Source organism: Triticum aestivum, chromosome 7B (genome assembly GCF_018294505.1).
Source record: "Triticum aestivum cultivar Chinese Spring chromosome 7B, IWGSC CS RefSeq v2.1, whole genome shotgun sequence".
NCBI classification, from domain to species: domain Eukaryota; kingdom Viridiplantae; phylum Streptophyta; class Magnoliopsida; order Poales; family Poaceae; genus Triticum; species Triticum aestivum.
Window position 1 is genome coordinate 674,097,517 of NC_057813.1, and position 11,681 is coordinate 674,109,197.

The 11,681-nt window shown below is 43.2% G+C and overlaps 1 long non-coding RNA gene across 1 annotated transcript; it reads left to right on the forward strand.

Moving 5' to 3' along the window:
* Nucleotides 1-720: 720 nt before the first annotated feature.
* On the forward strand, nucleotides 721-6,344 carry LOC123161476 (uncharacterized). Its single transcript, XR_006480720.1, has 6 exons — nucleotides 721-1,533; nucleotides 1,793-1,949; nucleotides 3,145-3,234; nucleotides 3,331-3,387; nucleotides 4,481-4,624; nucleotides 5,797-6,344. It is a non-coding gene; the product is annotated as an uncharacterized lncRNA (long non-coding RNA).
* Nucleotides 6,345-11,681: the final 5,337 nt, after the last annotated feature.

Genomic DNA, 11,681 nt, shown 5'->3' on the forward strand with positions numbered 1-11,681 from the left:
GAAATAGCAAAATTGCAGTAAATACATGGGAGGGCAATAAAAATTGTTTCTATGAAGCCCTTACGCCTGATGAAGCAGGCTTTCGACATTCACTCGTGCAAGTATCCATTGCAAGATAGCACAAGTTGTTCACCAAACAACAGGAACAAAATGAGTTCTCTTTGCAACCCGACTGTTTTTATCATGGACACATAATCCATCTGGCAAATTGACCTTCTCATTTTCTCGGCCTTCAATGATTTCACCTACGGAATTCAAGGGCATCATTAATGCATTTAGAAAGCTATAGTTTGATAAGCTAGAAAGAGAAGTCCACAATCATAGAAAAAAAAATACTATAACTCAGGAATTTTTAGCACCTCCAGATGAGATAGATTATGCACAACCTATGTACTGTAAAATTTATCAAGAAAGTATTCAAAGAATATATGTTTGTAGCCACTTACACTGTGTATGGGTCACAGAGTACAGGAGCAGCACACAGAGTATGGTCCTTGCAGCGAAGGAGTTCATGTACTTTGCCATCTAGCTAGTTACCACAATGCAAGCGCAGGATCTTGTTTAGTGCTCCTCACAGGGGTATGTAGCGTATGTTTTCTTATATCATCAAGGACAATGGAAGATGATTGGTGTTTCCTAGAACCATCATATATATACACGATGCAACCCACATCCAAACAAGATTCGTGAGTTGCCTGAAAGCAATTCACCAGATAATTTCAGTGCATGGGCGGTTGGGTTGCTGTTACAAGGTAGCACTGAAATCTCTCATTTCTCAACATGCTCAATCATAGCAAACTAGTGGGCAATATAGATGAGAGGATAAGATTCATCATGTGTTCCTAGGTAATCTACAAAACTTGGAATTAGTATGTATTTTGCCTACAACACCCAGCGGGACTTGCTAATATTTTTATTTTGCCTATTTCACCCAACCAAGACTTCATGCAACCTACAAAATCAGAAAACAAAAGCATGCCTAAGCAAAAAAGCTTCATCACCTACTTCTCAGATACGATTCGGACAAACAAAAAACTTGTTGTGATCACCCTAGGGATTAACCTGGTGCATGCACAAATCTTTATGTAGTTTGTCTACATCACAAAAACAACTTGCCTAAAAACTTGCTAAACTTTGCTTAACAGTTCTTGGCCCAAAAAGCAAGAGATAATTTTTTGCTTTCTTGCTGATTGCACAGAACTTGCCCCAAAAGAATTGCTGGGGCATGCGTTGTAGGGTGATTTCTCACCTCGTGTCAAGCTCGACCTGCATCGTTGAATCATATCCTGCCTGCTGGTCCTTTGGGTGGGTGTGTACAACAGGGTCAGCAGCAGTTTGGTCTTCAGTTTCGTCCGTCATGTTGGCTTTAGGCTTGTAGCCTAGTAGTGTTGTAAATATCTGAATAACTTGGTGGCTTCTTACAAGGGAGGAGGACATGGATGGATGTTGGCTGCCGGCCAGCCGATGAGGTTGCACAACATGCAGTGCGCCAATGAAGAAGCAACGGATTTTCACTAGTACTCCTAGTATTATGTAAGATTTTTGTGTACTTTGATTACTTTTGGTGCTAGCCCTTCAATTGATTTACCATTGTGTTTTTATGTTTGTTTACAACTTCCTGTTCTCATGTAGTTCAGCCACTCCTCTGCTTTTATAGACTATTGTTATTAGTAATGTTCTTATATTCCTGTTTAATAGGTAGTTGCCTGAACATACTATAAGCTTTTCTATAGAAGGCGTTATTTGCAAGAGACAGGAAGATGCCATTCTAAATCCCTTTTAAACTTTCTAGTGTTGGCCAATTCACGGGGGGCGACGATGAGGGATGGACGAACAAGTTGTGGCGAGTGGGAGAGGCAAGGGGACCTGTTCACCGCTGCGAGGGGGATGTCGAAGGAACCAAAAACGGAAGCTAGCACAGCGACACCATGTTCATTTGTCTGTAGGAGGTAAATGCCATCTCTTTTCGAAGAACTGAACTATTTTCACCATTGTTTTTTCTATGTTATATCTGAGATTTTCTGTGATCGATAATATGTGTTCATTTAGAACCTCAATGCCACCTCCTCGCCTCTAGTCCACTGTCTCAGTCAAAGGCAAGGTTGCCTAGTATAAGATGCAAGTTGCCTAAACGACGGCCACTTGTTGCCTGGGACAAAGAGACATGTTGTTTGGGATGAAAAGCTCCACACCACTTTTGTTTTTTTGCAGGATAAAAGCAAAGTTGGCTAAATGACAACCATAGTCTTTTTTATTTGAAAATGTCTGCTAGTTGAAGAGGGGGTGTGTTGTCCGTTTTTTAAGAGGGTGTCTGTTTTTCACCAGTGTTGTTTCTCTGTTCTACCTGAGATTTCTGGTTCTATGTAACATGTGTTCACTTAGCCAAAACTAACGGGCAATATTTTTTCATAACATGCTATGGGAGATGGTTTGGAGTCCCTTTGCAGCACAAGGATAATGCCCTACAATCTATAACTTTTTTGTGCATTGAGTTCTAGGGGAAAAATATGCCTTCTTCTAGTCAATGATTTCTACAGTAACTTGCCTAATAATATCAAAAAATTGCCATCTTGATTCTTCTAGTCAATGATTTCCACAGTAACTTGCCTAATAATTCTATGCGATAGAGGCCGGATAGGGAGGTTGAAGAGGGGTGTGTGGGATCCCGGATTTTTGGGTGAATCGATGATTTTGAGTGCAACAATGGTTTGCGACTTAGGGATGTGGGGGTTGGAATCGTCGATGATTTATGTCGAAAGTGTCCAAGAACTTGCCCAACGCATGATAGTTAGTTACTAGAGATGCTGACATGAGCTGCCCAAAGATCCTCTCTCCAGAGCACTGGGTTTTATTTTGTCCAAAACATGCACATGGTATGATACTCCCTCCGTAAAGAAATATAAGAGTATTTAGATCACTACTTTAGTGATCTAAACACTCTTATATTTCCTTACAGAGGGAGTCGCTGGAATGAGTTAACCAGAGGGATTTTTTAGCAGCAAATTGATTTAATTTGCACAAGATTTGCTATTTCTAATAGGATAAGTTGTCTACATATAAATAGTAGTTGCCTAAATCACCTAAGTTTTGTAAATATGCTTTCGTAGATATCTTGCCTAAAGAAATTGTTTGTTTTGTTTGCAGTGCCTCACTAAATTCTAAAACGATGTCAAAGCAACATTTTCGAGGTTTTATGCACACGCCCAAGCAAGAAGCTTCAACATCCACTTCCAGGTAAGCTTCACACAAAGCTATCCGATTTTATTTTATTTTGTTTCAGCAAAAAAGGAGGAGTCGCCTCAAACTTATATGCATTTGCCTACATTTCAGCATGACTTGCTGTTTATTTTCTCTGTGCAAGCAAGAAGCTTTGCCTATCACTTTCAGGTAAACTTTACACGTCCCCAATATTTCCAACTAGTTTTTTCTGCCTCCCCAGTAGCTGGCTGTTGTCTTTTGTTGTTCCAGCAAATAAAGAAGTTGCCTAAAACTTATATGCAAATTGCCTACATCACAACAGAAGTTGCTTTCTGGCCCCGTTTATTCGCAAGCAAAAAAGTTTCACCAGTAACTCCCAAACTTCGCACAACCCTAGAGCTTTCCAACATGTGTTTTGATGCGTCCCCAGTAGGTGGTTGTTCGGTTTTTTTTGTTCAACAAAAAAGGGAGTTGCCTAAAAATTATATTTAAATTGCCTACATTACCGGAAGACTTGCTTTTGATTTACCCTTCTCCTTTTTTGACAACAAACTAATAAGCTGCCTGCATAAATAGGTTTTAACTCACAAAATTTGCTTACACCGCAAGCACAACTTGAGCCTTTTTGTTTCGCTTAGCTGTTGATCCCTAGGATGATAGGTTGGGGAGAGTCGATGGCGATGGGCTATTTTTTGGTGCGGCAAACCATTGGTCTACCTCGAAGTCAACATTATCTTGGCGACGTTTGAGAGGGGTGTGGGTGGGAAGTTGTGAGGCAGAGGCTACAAGTTGCCAGATGTGTGGTACGAGTTGCCAGATCTACGGTTTTTTGAGTTTGGCACTAGTGTGGTTCCCCTCTTTTTTCACAAAACTTGCATAACAATTGATCAAGATTTTGAACTTAGCATTTGGTATACTTATTAAGGGAGCCGAATAATGTGTAGCTATTTTTTATGCCGAGTGGAGATTGAGCCTTTTTGTGTCTGGGTGGAACACTTCAGATAATGAACAATCCTAAACTTGCCTACTGTTTGTTACTTAGTTGCCTGGCATGGTTCAGAATTTGCTTGGTTTTGTTAATTTGGTGGCTTTGAGTTTTGCCAAAACTTGACCAACACTAGCTATCTAGGTAGTTGCCTCAATTAACACATGAACTTTGCTCATGTGTTATTTTCCTTCACATTTCAAGAGCTTGATAGTCCTTTTTAGTTAGTGTCCTGGAAATTTCATACAAGCCACCTGAATATGCATTTATGATGATATTTTTATCCCTGTTTTTTAGTGGGGAAAATGGCTGGGACGAGCAAAAAATGCAATTGGCAGCAACAACTTGCGGACGCTCCTGACCATGATTCATCTCTTGACCATGATTCATCTACTACCTTTGAAGAGCAACAAACAGCGGGAGGAATACGGCAAGCTGTGGGTAAGCTCTTTTCCCCTTTGTTTAAACATCAACATGCTTTTTTCTCAGGCACCTCACACACATATATCGAAGTTCACAAACACAAACACACACATAATCACTTGGACTAAAAACTAGGGGTTAGGCAAGTCCACACTACTAGACTAGTCAATTGACACACAGAACAAGCAAGCTAAACACAAATGTTAGATCACATACAAATATTAGGCACAGACCTAGGAGGTAGGGGGTTGTGTGTCAGGAAAATCATGCATGCAGAACATGCATGTCACATTCAAATGTCAAGCAACTCACATACTCAACACCAGCCAGTCACATTCAAATGTCAAACACGTTACATACTCAACACTAACTACAGGTAAGCTCTTTTTCTTCTCCCATTTTCAAACACCCACATGGTTTGTTTGACATTTTGAGTAGGACTTTCTTGACATTTGAATGTGACTTGCCGGTGTTAAGTGTATGACTTGCTTGTTGTTTTTTAGGCAAACTGTGACTTTGCATGTTTCTGAATGTGTGATATTCCTGACACACAACCCCCTCCGCCACACTTGAAATTTGTTTAGGCAAATCATTTCTAAGTTTTCCAAATAAACCAACCTTATAACTTGTGTGTTTCATTGTCCACATTTTCCCCAAATGAACACAAGGCTTTTTTGTCTACCCCTAGCAAGTCAAGAGTGCATTACATAGTGCATTGCAGCTAGTGATGACTAGGACTTGCCTGGCATTTGGCTCTGACTTGCTAGTGTTAATTATGTGGCTTGCTTGCTATTTTAGGCAAACCGTGACTTGCCTGTTCTGCATGTGTGATTTACCTGACACACATACTTTAGCCCCTCCCTTACTTGAGGTTTGTTTAGGCAAATTATTTCTATGTTTCCAAACAACAAACCTGTAACTTGTGTGTTTCAACGTCCACAATATTAAAAAAATAGTTTTTGCATGTTTCTATTAAAAGGAACACAAGGTTTTTTTCTACCTAGCAAGTCGGAGTGCATTATAGAGATGCATTACAGAGATTTGCCTGTTGTGTTTACCTAACTTGCCGAAAATAACTAAACAAGTTGCCTTACCTTTTTTTAGCTCTAGACAAATCAGACCGAAAAACCAACCTAGTACAAGGCGGGGTTGCATCCATAACATCTCAGCATTGTGTTTTCTTGTTGCAGGGATCAGGGCACACCCCAAGCTATCCAGAGAGAGAGGTGGCGCAGGGGAGGTTGTACAGGAAGCGTGATTGGAAACTGACCTTCAAGTGCTCATGGGGTGGGTGGATGATCCTCAGAGTTCCATGTATATAAGATTCATGGCAGAAGATGGAGAAGGGAGGGATGGGTAGATGGGGAAGAAAGGCTGGAGGAGGAGCGGGGGGTTGGACTGTATGGGAAGGGAGGAAGGCTGCAGAGTTTTTGTGGCGTGTGGTTTTTTTTGTTTGACTATTTCTTGTGGCGTGAGATTCACACTGTATTGTGGGACTGTATTGTGGGAGGAGGTAATCTGTCCATGTGAGTGATCGAACCGTTTCTTTCCTCTTTTGGGCGCCAGCTAGCAACAGGGGAGGGTCCACTGCCTTATTTAGGTGTGTGCCCTGGACCGCTAGCCAGCCAACGGCTGCTGGCTAGTCGCGTCCATTAGTATTTCATTATCTGTCAACCGATCCCTCCCTGTCCTGCACTTTCTCCTTGCAAATTTGTAACAGAATCGTAACTTTCCTTATCTTGGCCGACACATTCCCTCGCCTCCCCCGTTTCCTTTTCTCCGTAAGCAATTTCTTCGCTCCTTGAACGCGTCTCTCGCAAGCATATCATATCTCATGGATCAGTCACGTATTGATCACACCGTCAGAATCGATTATGTCAATTGTGTCGTCTTTCCATGCATTTGTACGTGATTCTTGCCGCCACGTAAAGAATACTGTATGTTTTCGTGGTTCTTATGTCCGCGTGCCGGCCCTGCTCCCGTCCATCTTACAGGGTCATCTTTTTCGAGAAAACTTCCAATCTACTACAAGAATACCCTACAAGATTTTTGCAAGTTTAGCTAACATACACCGATAAGTACAAAGTCCATGTACGTCACATGCAGTGGACGGACACAAATCTGCCATAGGTAGTACTTGCATGCATGCACTTTTTTTTTGACCACAAATAAGACTTTATTTCTCAAACAATAGACATGTCGTTTACAATGAGATTGGAAATAAAGTCAGGGATCACATCCCCAAACCCAGAAACCCTATTCATGAAAGAGTTCTTTGCTAGTTCATCCGCCACTTGGTTAGCTTCTCTATAGCAGTGCTTGAATGATACTGACGCGAAGTCCATCATTAGTTGCTTACACTCCATGATGATAGCTATATCCGGCCCCATATAATCATAAATTTGGTTCATCGAGTCCACCACGAATGAAGAATCTGACTCCAGTTCAACAGTGTTACACCAAATATTGGCTGCAAGGTAAAGGCCATTCCTGATAGCCATTAGTTCAGCGTTGTCCACCCCGGTTACTACTGGAATGTACCAATTTGCTGCAGCTATAAAAGCACCTTGATCATCCCGGGCCACTGCACCACTCGCACCCGAGAGTGTTTCATATTGGAACGAAGCATCAACATTAATCTTCACTATCCCTCATCTTGGCTTCTTCCAAATATGATCAACTTGCATGCATGCACTTGACGTATGGGATTTGCAATAACTGCCGTTTAGAATTCAAATGTTTATTCCAATTGCATCAAGAGTGTACTTCTTTCTAATCATGCAACTATCTGATCACACTCCTCACAGAAAAAAAAAACTATCTGATCACACAAGAGTTGTTGGTACCAACATTGTTTCAGCAATCTTAGAATGAGTCATTTTCTTCCCTGCAAAAAAAAGAGAGAGAATGATTCATTTTCTATTTGCCTCGCCTCGTATATTATGGCTTACACATCCTTCAACTGGGTTTGTTTGGGAATTACGTACACATGGCATGTCACGTTTTACAAACATACATTGGTGCGACAGCCTCAAACATTTACAAGCCGGTCGCCAATCACTACCTGGGATGGCGCTGTCACAAGTAGAGTTGTTTCATCGTGAACTCAACACATGAGGCATACATTTGAATGGGGCTAGCCCAGAATGTTGTAACAAGCCGAGTAGTAAATATGAACAATATCAAGAAAATATTGCTTGACATGAGAGACTACAAGAGTTCTTACAATCGATAAAGGCAGGAGGATAAAACAAATTTGAGCTTGATTCTTGAACCAAAAATTATGCTTAGCTCGTTAATAATTTCATGGAGACTCCGTATGCATTAATTAACAAAGTAACGATAAATCTTAAGAAACTACTTAATACACACACACGTGTGCGTGCACGCACACACATGTGTGCAATGCTAAAACCACAGATAGTAACAACATTAAAACCTTTAAGCCCTCAATGAAAATTAATAGAATTGCGCCTGCATACTTGAATTTATTGCTTCTAATACCTTTTTTTGGCATGTTCCTATAATATCCTAATAACTCATTACACAAAATGAATTCATAGCAATATACTTTATTTATTTTGAAATATAAAAATTGTACAGCATTCAGAGTAGAGAACATTTTCCTTGAGAATCCAAACCAGTAAAATTAAATATAGCCGTGCAATGCATGGGTAAATCCGCTAGTTTTATTTTCTGAATGCCATAAACATTTTTTTTGAGTGGTACGTTTTTTTTTCAGATTATGCGATTGTCTATTCTAAAAAACCTTTTAAACAGCTGTCATGAAAAAAAACTCTGAAATGCGTGAATATTTCTGAAATCTCACAAACATTTTCTTGAATGTACAACCATTTGTTAAAATTATGCGAACACATTTTTTACCCTGCATGATGAAAATACTTTGAAAAACACAACCAAAAACAGAAAACGAAAACAATAAGGGAGAAGACGAACGAAACGCGCCTACGTAATGAGCCCACATGTTCCTGTTGGGTCAGCCCACTTTAGGCGAGGCTAGCTTCTCCCCTCCACATTGCTGCCTCCCCCCGAGCGGCACACAGCTTCGATCGATCAGGCGGCAGCCTAGATCGCACTGTCCCCATAAGACGAAACACGCGGCCGGGCACGCACGCAGCAGTTTCCAGTTTCCAGCGATCATACCGGGCTACTGGCCGTCCCGTGCATCTCCCCTGGCTCGCCACCAACACCACGCCATGCACGCCGCAATCTCCTCGACCTCGCCTCGCGCGCTCGCCATGCCACTTGCGGCTCAGGAAAAATGATTCCAGTCCGTAGTCTCCAGCCATCAATCGTTTCCCGTGACGACGAGATCACGAGATTCCCATCGATCTGGCTGCTGTGGAGACGTCGCCATGCCGATCGGTGGCGACGTCGCTTCTCTTCCTCCACTCGTTCCATCCACCCGGCGCCCTATAAAAACTCGCGTCGAGGCCGGTGGGTGTCGGGTCACGCCATCCCCACAAAATTCCGCTGTCGACCGTCGTTGGAACCGGCCGGAACACCCCCATATGCCGATCCAGGATCTATCTATTACCTACACGTCGACGCTTGCGTTGATCGATCATTGTTGCCAACGAATGTTCTGGAAACATGCATGCAAGCACGCACCAACCCAACAAGATCGCAACGAGGCCATTTCTTTTCCTAGTCTCGAGGAGAGGCCGGCGTCCACTTGCCCACTTAACTATACTCCCCTCTGAACTCTGATGATGACTACGCTTCTGTCATTAGATCTCGCCGGGGATAAACAAATGAACAAGCCGGTATGGAAATCTGCGCGACGAGCGAGCCAGAGAGGTCGATCATTGAGGGCATCGACCGGCAGCGGAATATAATCTTAACCTGAAATCACAGAAACAATGCGCGCGAGATTATGGCTGCAGACGCCATGTAGATACATGCATTTGATGCATAGTCAAATCGGAGGCAAGAACCGTTCAGGGAAAACAAATCGCGCATAGACATGTTCTGATAGTAGCTAGAAAAGGAGGATATACCCCGGCCTCTGCATCTTGATTATGCATACATCCATTTTATTAATTACTCACATAGACCTTACAAAGTACTAGTACATCAGTAAGCCTGAAGCCACCATCTTGACAACACTTGTCGCTGCTCCGATCCTCTTGGTGAAGAGGTACCGAATGTCTGAACCGATTGTTTCTTCCCCATGCTGCAGTACGCCGATGACACCCTCATCCTCTTTCAGGGTAGCACTCAGCAGGCCACCATCATCAAGCATATCCTGGCATCCTTCTCGGTGTTCTCGGGCTTGCAGATAAACTACCACAAGAGCACTTTGATTCCGGTTTGCGTGGATGACAGTACTACTACACATATTGCACAATTGTTCGGCTGCCCAGTCTCAAGTTTTCCTTGCACCTACCTTGGCCTCCCGCTGTCTCTACACAAAATCAAGCATGGTTTGCTTCTGCCAGTAATTCACAGGGTTGACAAAAGGTTGTCGGGCTGGTTGGCTACTTTTTTTGTCTTGGGGAGGTCGGCTCACCTTAATTGAATCTGTACTTGCGAGCATTCCTAGTTACTTCATGGCCTGTTTCCTTTGGCCCAAAGAGTCCCTTGCCAAACTGGACAGTTTGCTTAGGGCTTTCTTCTGGCAAGGAAAGAGCTCGGTCAAAGGTGGATAGTGCCTTGTAGCATGGTAGTCCGTTATTTTACCTCGGACGTCTGGTGGATTGGGTATCAGGGACTTGGCTGCACACAATCAAGCGCTGCTCTCTAAGTTTGTTGCAAAGGTTTTGCAGTTTTCTGAGGTTCCTTGCTACCAGTGGTTGGCTCGCTAATACTGCCAGAATGCCATACCCTTGAGAAGCTGGTCTCAGGACTCTGCCATTTGGAAAGGCTTCAAAGTTCATTCCTCTAATCTGGGCCACTTCTCGATGCTCTATGGGTTCTGGGCAGTCACTATCCTTTTGGCACGATTGTTGGTTGCCGGTAGGCCGGCTCTGCTTTGTGTTGCCCACTTTATTCAGCTTCGCCCAGGACGGCTGCTGCACGGTCGCCTCTCAGTTCCATCAGGGAAGCTGGCATTTCCTACTACATCCAAACCTGTATACTATGGCCGTGCATGAGTTGCAGTTCCTCTGTGACCTTCTAGCTACCATTGAGCCATCATCCAGTCGTACTGATGCACGTTCACCCGCTCTCCAAAGTAAGGGGTTCACTACTTCTTATGTCTACAAGCTGCTCACCTTCAGAGGGATTTCTTGTGTTTCCAGCGCCTGGACCTGGGACCCTGTCATTCCTTGGAAATACCGCATCTTCCTCTGGCTGGCGTTTCGGGGACGGCTGAATTCCCGTGATAACATGATCAAGAAGCATTGGACTCCCATTACCACGCACCAAGATTGTGATATATGTCCTGCTTGTGAATCTATCAATCATATTGTACTCCGATGCTCTCCGGCTTCGGTTCTCTGGGGCTCTTTGCACATGATGGACCTCGCCACCCGTGCCACGAATATTGTCAGCTTCATGCAGGGGGCACTGCATGCATGGCCACCCTCAAACAGATTTCCCTTGATGTTGGCAGCTGCAGCTGTCACGCTTTGGCACGCTAGGAATGATCGTGTGTTCAACAGCAAGCAATGGTCTACTACCTTCATCAAGCTCTATGTTGTGCAGTTGCTGAACATGGAGGAATAGAGCAAGAAAAACAGCTGATAAAAACGCTATCGAGGCTTGGGTGCAGCTGCTGTCACCCGGTTAATCAAACTTGTGGCCTTTGTTCTCTTTGTTGTTTTGCTTTCCCGCTGTTTTCCCTCCTCTCTTGTCTGGCAGCTTATATCCAGGGCACCATGGTGCTGAATATGAGCTTCATGTAATTGACCCTTGGGTCCCCAGGCTTGCGCCTGTTTTGAAATACATAAGGTAGAGCGCTATCTAAATTTCATTAAGAAAAAATGTCTGAACCGAATACCCAGCAGACATCGTTCGCACCGAAGCCCAACATAAGCCGGATGCCCAAACGATTCTGATAGTAGTGCTTGGCACGATTTACTCAACTCTACTACCAGTACCAGAAAATTAC